The 8,741-nt window shown below is 42.9% G+C and overlaps 1 long non-coding RNA gene and 1 other non-coding gene across 3 annotated transcripts; both read right to left on the minus strand.

The window, feature by feature from the left end:
- LOC111771319 (uncharacterized) lies at positions 1-3,810 on the minus strand. 2 transcript variants are annotated; one of them, XR_011434311.1, is made up of 4 exons: positions 3,670-3,810; positions 3,202-3,268; positions 2,842-3,097; positions 1-2,128 (listed from the first exon to the last, which is right to left on the minus strand). It is a non-coding gene; the product is annotated as an uncharacterized lncRNA (long non-coding RNA). The 2 variants fall into 2 exon arrangements; XR_002805081.2 differs by lacking the exon at positions 3,670-3,810 and having other exon boundaries at positions 3,202-3,336.
- On the minus strand, positions 3,228-3,358 carry LOC111771364 (small nucleolar RNA SNORA18). The gene has a single exon (XR_002805176.1). It is a non-coding gene; the product is annotated as a small nucleolar RNA SNORA18 (small nucleolar RNA).
- Positions 3,811-8,741: the final 4,931 nt, after the last annotated feature.

An 8,741-nucleotide genomic window follows, 5' to 3' on the forward strand; every position in this document is an offset into this window, starting at 1 on the left:
TAACTTACAAATTCTTTTTATTTAGTATTATTAAGAGACTTACATGATATGGGTGGTGGTTCAAGTCTGTCTCCTGAGAGCTAACGGTGTTGCAAAATAGTTTGTTTTCTTCATGACTAATTATTCGGTTGAGATTGGTCCAACTGGCACTTGATTGAGGACAAAGTTTTGGATAACCCACTGGTTTTTCCTCTCTCTTTTTGTCTCTTTTTATGGCATTAACATTGGTTTATAACATTATACAAATTCCAGGTGTACATCATTATATTTCGATTTCTATGCAGATTACATCACGTTCACCACCCAGAGACTAACTGCAATCCAGCACCACACCCACGTGCCTGATCACCCCTTTCGATCTCCTCCCTCCCCGCTTCCCCTCTGGTAACCACCAATCCAATCTTTGTCCCTGTGTGATTGTTTGTCATTGTTTTTATCTTCTACTTACAACTGAGATCATATGGTATTTGACTTTCTCCCTCTGACTTACTTTGCTTATAGCATAATGCCCTCAAGTTCCATCCATGTTGTCACAAATGGCCAGATTTCCTCCTTTTTTGTGGCTTAGTATTCCATTGTGTATATACCACATCTTCTTTATCCATTCATCTCTTGATGGGCACCTAGGTTGTTTCCGAGTCTTGGCTGTTGTGAATAATGCTGCGATGAACATAGGGGTGCATGTATCTTTATGCATTCGTGTTTTCATGTTCTTTGGATAAATCCTCACTGGTTTTAACGTTTTCTCAATAGCAGTAGCACTTTCATTTCCCCATTTCTGTGAACTTTAATATAATAATTTTATATCTTAATAATATAGCTTTATATCTTAATGGCTAACCGTTTTTAAATACTTATTACATGCCAGGCATTGATCTAAGCACCTCACCTGTGTCCACCCACTTAATTCTGACACATCTCTATGAGTTATTGCCCATGTCACAGATGAGGAGACAGAAGCACAGAACAGTGCAGTAACCTGCAAGCAGGTGACAAGCTTGAATAACACCCCGCCAGAGCTGGGCCTTAACTTAAACTGTCTTTTGTAAACTGATGCAGAAATTCCGTAAATTATTTAAATACACATACATTTTTCTGAAAAATGGTCACAGCACTTATATTCAAATGTTGACTGCCAGAAAAATCATCATTTAACAACTTGAGATGTTTACCATCTGACTTAGAGGAGTCAGAATTCTGGGGTTTTTTTCAAAGTATTTAAGGCACTAGAATTATAATGTTAAAAAGTGGAAGTCTGAACAAGAGACATATGATTCGAATGTACAGAAAAGTGAAGGACTACCTATAGACCATATTTTAGGGTTCTGTTACAATGACAAAAAGTTCCAAACATTTTCAAGACAAGAGATTAACTAAATTTTGATCTCCACTCACTGAAAATGTGGATACAGCCCTTTTAACGAGGCCATTTTTAAGCTGAGTTGCTGAATAAAATAAGACTTTTGCACATTTCAACTCGATCTCTTTTCCTTTGGAGGTTTTAAATATCTCTCATTCTATTTCTCAGCAACAGATCATTTCACAGATGAATTCTAGAACATCACAAGAAATCATGACTAATAATAATTATCATTGTCATTTTGCATTTATAGAACACATTTTCTCTGAAAGTGTGTGTGTGTGACATGCATGGCACACTGCAGAGTTATTGCCTAAAGGAAAAATAAATTAGCGACATCTTGCAAGAAAGTCTTCATAGTTCATAAGGCAAGGAGAATACAATTTAATCCAACAGCAGAATTCCTGTCAAGACAGAAATATCACTTAAGGAGAAACCTTAAGGTGCTCCTGTGACATGGCAGCCGTGGGCACGGTTGATCTGGAGCTTCCTGTGACAACCCCAAGATGGGGGCCAAGGTGGTGGAGAGAGAGGAAAGAAGGAGTCAGAGAGAGTGCAGCAGCGCTGAAGGCCACGAGGACAGTGTGGACAGCTGACCCCCAGGCGGGCATGGCCAATGTCAGTTGGAACAGAGATGACCGTTATGAAGTTTGAAGCAGATGCAATAAAACTTCTGTTTCTTTCCACAAATAACCAGTCTATCACAATTACATAGACTTGCTGGGGGAGTGCATTTGAGGGAAACTAAGGAAATGGGCTCCTCTCCTCCTTGGGAAGAAAATAAAGGGAAAGTCAGAGGACAGCTACAAGTGAGACTCAAATTTAGCAGAAGCAATAAATTAGGACAAACTGACTTGAAGAAACGTAAAATCTAATGATTCTCAGGGAAAGGCATGAGCAAAGGAAGGATCTGAGGTTCCCCATCACAGATGGGACATGGGCATTTTTTACGAAAGAGTGTCTGTTCTATCGACACTTGAAGGGGAAGGGGGGTTTTACAGGACTGGTGGACTTGGGAACATCTGAGTGAAATTATCCATTATAATCTTTTTTTCCCTTAACTACAATTTTATATTTGATGAAATATATTGTACCCAAGCAGACTAATCTCTTAAAGTTCAGTTTGAACTGATCATTTTTACTTATTTATTATTTTTGTGAGGAAGATCGGCCCTGAGCTAACACCTGTTGCCAATCTTCCTCTTTTTACTTGAGGAAGATTGTCACTGAGCTAACATCTTTGCCAGTTTCCCTCTATTTTATGTGGGACACTGCTGCAGCATGGCTTGATGAGTGGTGCTAGGTCCATGCCCGGGATCCAAACTTGTGAACCCTGGGCTGCCAAAGTGGAGCACACGAAGTTAACCACTATGCTACCAGGCCAGCCCCTGAACTGATCATTTTTATGCTTTATAGGTTTTTTTTTAAGTCAATAAATTTTTATTTAAGTAATTTCACATGTTCTGATTCCTTCCAATCACCTTAGTTCCTCCAAAGTTTGAGTCATAATCTTCAAGACAGCCCTTTTAAAAAGAAATTGTGCTCAATCCGTGGCTATCATGTCAGTCAGTTCACAATTCTTTCAGTTGGGATTCTTTGGTCTTCCCTCGAATATGGACATCCTTTAAAAATTCTCCACCTGTAATCTTTAGGATCCAATTTCTTCAACCAGTTTACCTTAGGGCCACATTTAGGGTCAGAGTCGATGGATCTAACTGGTTCTCAGTATTGTATACCCTGTAAACATGAGCAAGTTCAAATCATACTCACTCCTAAGCTATCACCCTAGAACAGTACAGATCTCGGGATACACCAATGCCAAAGATTAAAAAAAAACTGACCATTAAGTCTTTCATAGTTTTAGCAGCTCTGTGTTGTACTTCTTTCCCACAGATCTAACACATAGTTCTGTGAGTAAAGGAAACCACGTAATTACTCTATGAGGCATTTCCAACAATGTAGGTCTACAGAAAACACCCCACTGGGATAGACCTCAACTTTGCTTTATAGTTTTGAAAACAGATTGTGATTTGCTTTTTTGTTTTTGCTGAGGAAGATTCACCCTGAGCCAATATCTGTTGCCAATCTTCCTCTATTTCGTATGTGGGTCACCAGCACAGCATGGCTGATGAGTGGTGTAAATCGACACCCAGGAACCAAGTCTGGGCCACCAAAGGAGAGCATGCCGAACTGCACCACTAAGCTACAGGGCCGGCCCCCAGATTGTGATCTTTAAGTGCCTATGTTGACATTTAGATGCTAAAAGTGTTAGGCAAGTGATCTGGCCTCGGCCCCCTCTCTGAACTCACCTGATACCTTTCTCCCCATCAGTCACTTTTCCAGGCTGGCAGCCACAGCACTCAGATGGGCTCCCACCCTCACGGTTTCATTCTTCCTGTGTACCTCCTACCTGGAAAACTCGAATCTTACCTCCTTAGGGAGACCTACCCCGACCAGCCAATCTAAACCAGGGTGACCATGGCCCACCCAGACCTGTGGGCTCTCTCAATCACATGACTCTGCTTCATCACCATCTGAAGTGACCTTGATCTTTCCAGGATTTACTTGCTTGTTGCTTGTCTCATCTCCCAGGACTAGTGTGTAGGCTCCTTCATGGCACAGGACCCTAAGCTGTGCTGTTCAGGACTATCTCCAGCACCTGAAGTTGTGAAAACATGAAATAAGTACTTGTGAAATGAAGAAATAAATCAGAGGCATATATTAATAAAGAGAATAATTATAAATGTAAAATATACGTATATAAAGTATTTGTAAAGGCAAACACCAATGGTACATGTCATCATTACAGTCATGTTCACACCATGACTTGCTTAGAAATTTCTTCAGAACAATTCAAAAGCAAATGATAGGTCACGTATGTTTGTCATGTTTTCTAATTTGGAGAGGCGTGGAGTAGTAATATTTAATATCTGTCTGTGATGGGAAGAATGACGCCCTGAAAATGCCCAGGCCCTAATCACTGGAACCTGTGAATATGCTACGTTTTATGTCAGAAGGGAGCTTGCCAATGTAATTAAGACTATGAACCTTAAAATAGGGAGATTATTCCAGATTATCTGGGTGAGCCCAAGTTAATCATGTGATCCTTAAAAACAGGTAAGTTTCCCTGGCTGGAGTCAGAGATGTGGTAGAAGAGAAGGCAGGAAAGATGCTGCCGCGGGGAGGGCAGAGAGATTGCGAGTGAGAAGGACACGATGCCCTATTGCTGGTTCTGAGACATAAGGGGACACCTGCAGGGACCAGAGAGAGGCCTCTAGGTGATAAAGACAGCCCAAAGCTGGCAGTCAGCAAGGACACAGGGACCTTTTTCCTACATTCTGCCGGTAACCCAAATGAGCTAGGATGTGCCTCCAAGCATCTGCCTCCAGAAGGGAACACAGCCCTGCCAGCATCTGGATTTGGTTCTTGTGAGACCTGGACCAGAGGAACCAGCTGAGCCACACTGTGCCCAGACTTCTGAACCATGGAAACTGTGAGATAGTAAATAAGGTGTTTAGGCTGCTAAGTAGTGATAACTTGTTATAGCAAAAGAAAACCAAATAACGTCTAATAATAATCATAAGAATAACAAGTAACATGGAATTCTCACAGCGCCTTAGAAGGTGTAAGGATTTTATGAGAATTTCATTTTATTTTTATGACAATTTATGAGGTAGTGTACTTGACCCATTTTGAGAAGTCTATTTAACCCAAACCTCTTGTCTTTGAGAACTGCCCCTCCTCACTCACGCATAGGAGTGGGCCTTTGGCAATGATGTTACCATTTTGTGATCCCATTGCTCTGGTCTAAAGTGGACCTACGGTGAACACTCGGCCTAAGACGGGTCAAATAGATTCAACTCCCTTAACTTGGAATTGTAATTGAGAGGTGTTACTTTCTTGAACATGGAGTATATAAAATCAGAAATTGTGGAGTGGCATTTACATGGAAAGAAAGATAAAATAATGAAGATGTACAGAGAGAAAGAGTGGCCAGAGGTGAGGGAGAGAGATTGAAAAAGTGGCTTCCTAGGTTTTAGATGGACTTCCTGTTTGTCGCTACTGCCTCTTGAGGCCCAGCTGTATCCTGGCCACCACTTCATTACGGAAAATGTCTTGGGTTTATTACCAGTGTCTGCAGTTACAGTGCCCGGCAGCCTTCACCCTGTGCCCACTTGTCGTGAGACCTTAAATGACCCAGGGCAGCTCTAGGATTCCAACCAACATCACCCTGTCGCTCCAGGAGCTTCTGGGTCAGAGAGCTCCTCCTTTCTCCACACTGCACACATCTGGAAATATCAGCAAGCAGGTGTGTTCACAGGTACTGTGACTGCGTTGTGGATATGAACCCTGACCCAGGCATTAATTTATTTAAAATAGTGTTTTAACATTTTCAAAAAGTGGGACATCTTCACAATGTCTATTTGTTATTTCTCATTGTATTGCATTATGACCCAGAAATGTAAAGTGTAAGATTTTTGTCCTTTCATATTTACTAAGTATAGCTTTTTGTTTTCAGATTATGGTCAAAAGTATTTCTATTTCTTTGCAAGTCTGTTGACTCATTTTTTAAAAAAATTTGTTACTACATTCTTTTGAGTATGTTCATACACATTAGTTATGTTTTCATTGTTTCTTGTGCTTAAAAAATTTCTGGCCCTTCATTTTCTCTTAGACTTTTCCTTCCATGCCCTTTGCTCTAGATTCTATGATCTAACAGCCATGTGAATTAAGATTTCTTTCAGTTCTAGATACCAGAAAATCTGACACACAATAGTCTCAATAAGAAGGTAGGAGAGGGGGCTGGAGAGGCAGGCAGGGGCCAGGTTGTCTGAGCTCTTTTTCTATTGCAATGAGAAGCAGAGGCAGAGTTTAAATGGGGAGGTGGGTGGCACATATCATGGTTTTTCACGCTTTCAAGAGGTCACTCTGCATGCTGAGTGAAGAATGGCTGGAGGAGGGCAAGAGAGGAAGCAGGGAGACGGTTAGGAGGCCATCCTTGGCAGGAGACCAGTAAGAGAGGAAGGCGGCTGAACCAGGCTGCAGAAATGGAGACAGCGAGAAGTTGCAATCACAATGCATGTTGCAGGCAGAGCCAACAGGACTTGCTGTGAGACTGCGTGCAGGGTGAGAAGGGCAGAGAAGGGATGACTCCTGGGTGCTCCCCTCCGGGAAGAGGACCCAGGCCTGGGGGTGATCAGCAGATGGTATTCAAAGCTAGGAGGCTGGGTGGGATCCGTCTGAGAAGAGAGGGCACACTAGAGATCTGGTGGGGGAGGAGGAGCAGGGGGAGGAAGATAGAGTGAGGGGGCGGGGTCTAGGAAATCCAGAGGAAAGTGTTTCAAGAAGGAGGAAGCACTCAGTTGTACCATCTGTGTTGAATGCAGCTGAAAGAGTGAGATAAGGACAAAAACTTAACCTGGAATTTAGCAAAACGGAAATCATTGGTGACCTGGATAAAAGCCACTTCAGTGAAGTGCAGTGGAGAAAGCAGGAACGGAATCGGTTCAGGAGAGAACGTCAGGAGAGGCAGCTTGAGTGGAGCAGAGAAGCAGATGCTAACTGGAGAGGAATTTGGGGTCAAAGGATGTCTGTCTGTTTAATGCACAACGTTAGGGCGTGTTTGTACACAGATGTTGGCAAAGAATCATTACAGACACAGGACTCCAGAACTCTGGACGTAGACTGCAGGGACTTCTCAGCCCAATTTTGCTCAAAGTTACAACTTTAATCTTTAAAATAAATGGGATTTTTGCCATCTTTTTCATAATACAGGTGTACCCCACAGAACATGTCCCCCGTTAATGTTTTCCTGGAAGAAGACGTGAGTTTTTAATACATACTGCATAGCAGCTACTTATTACTCAATATATTTTTCATCTGATACTTATATAGATAAACTTTACATTGAGTCTTCAAAAAATACAACGTCTTAAACTAAATGGTTTGCAAGAAAAGCTTCATGTTGCTTGCAAATACAATTGGTAGAGCATCAATCACGCTAGCCACTTTGCAAAGGTTTGGAGCATCAACAAGGTGTACAATATCTGGTGGTGCTGGTCTGAGAGGCCAATGCCGCTGTACAAGGCAGCGGTGCTATGTTAACAACCACATTCAATGAGAGGTGGCCAAGAAGCAATATTTCAAGCATTTTACATCCTAACATTGTATCTGTAACTTATACCTAGGTGCCATATTGTGATTTAGGAAATTGGTAGCATTTTTCCAGGACTTGCAATGCCTTATAATTTTTGCTATTGAAAATAACAGGAAATAGGTTCTCCTTAGTATTTTCTCAGAGAAAGTCAGACATTTTAGGCACAAATTACTAACAGTTATTAATAGCGGATGAATTCCCAGGTTTGGTTTAGTTTTAAATTTTTAATTACTTACCTTGGAAATTACTTAACTTATTCTTCCAAATCTTGTAGTAAACTGATGCTCCAGAAAGTTGCACCACAGATATTCTGCCGTTTTGCATCCTCCCTGTACAGAACTGGGGCTGCCAGCACTCATCTGAGAGGCAGGTAGTAATGTAGAACTCGGAATTATCAGAGAAACTAAATGGGAAAATGACTTAACAGAATTATTGTAACTCCCAACAGCAACAAATTATTAAACTCGGTTCCAAAGGGATATTTAAAAAGGGATGTTAAAAGTGGTTCCAAAGGAGCTGCATTGTAGAGCAGAAATGCTGAAGTTGTGTAACACCTTCCTACACAAACTTCCCTAACATTTTGGGGGTACTGCTGGGAACTTCTGGTCCTGTTGCCTGTGTTGATTAGGTCAAGAGGCCCACAGTGGGACAAGGATGCGGTGAACCAGCCTGTGTGGGCCGTCAGAGAAGCGGTGTGGGTGTGGTCCCCAAAGCAGCTTGGGGGGGCATCACTGACCTGAGCACCTGAGTTTCCTGTCTGGATAACGCAGGAATGGGGCTGCCCACTGTGACGTTTTCTCCTTTTATAACACGGCTGGGGCAGTCCTTCCAAGATGCCTGACCAAGGTGTGGATGGTTCAGCCAGGCAGGGTCCAAGGGGCACTCTGAAGTGAGCCTGACCAGGGGTTCCAGAGGGAGGATCGTTGCAGCCAGAGGGATGGAGGGGAGAACGGGAAAGGCAGCATTGAAAAGGCAACTTCCAGGTTCCCAGGTACCTGGCATTTCCATTCTAGCCGGTGAATTCACGGTTTCAAACATAGGCCAGGGAGCTTCCGTTTGGGTTCCAGGCAGTCTCAGCCCCCATCAGGCTGGTCAGCCCACCCCTACCAGGGCGCCAGCCTCAAGGCGCGCTGCCCGCCCCATTGCACATTCCCACGGGGGCAGGGCGTGGAGAGCGGGCGTGGCACGGAGTGGTGGGGGAGGGAGTGGCGCGTTGAAGGGGAG

Source organism: Equus caballus, chromosome 30 (assembly GCF_041296265.1).
Source record: "Equus caballus isolate H_3958 breed thoroughbred chromosome 30, TB-T2T, whole genome shotgun sequence".
Classification (NCBI taxonomy): domain Eukaryota; kingdom Metazoa; phylum Chordata; class Mammalia; order Perissodactyla; family Equidae; genus Equus; species Equus caballus.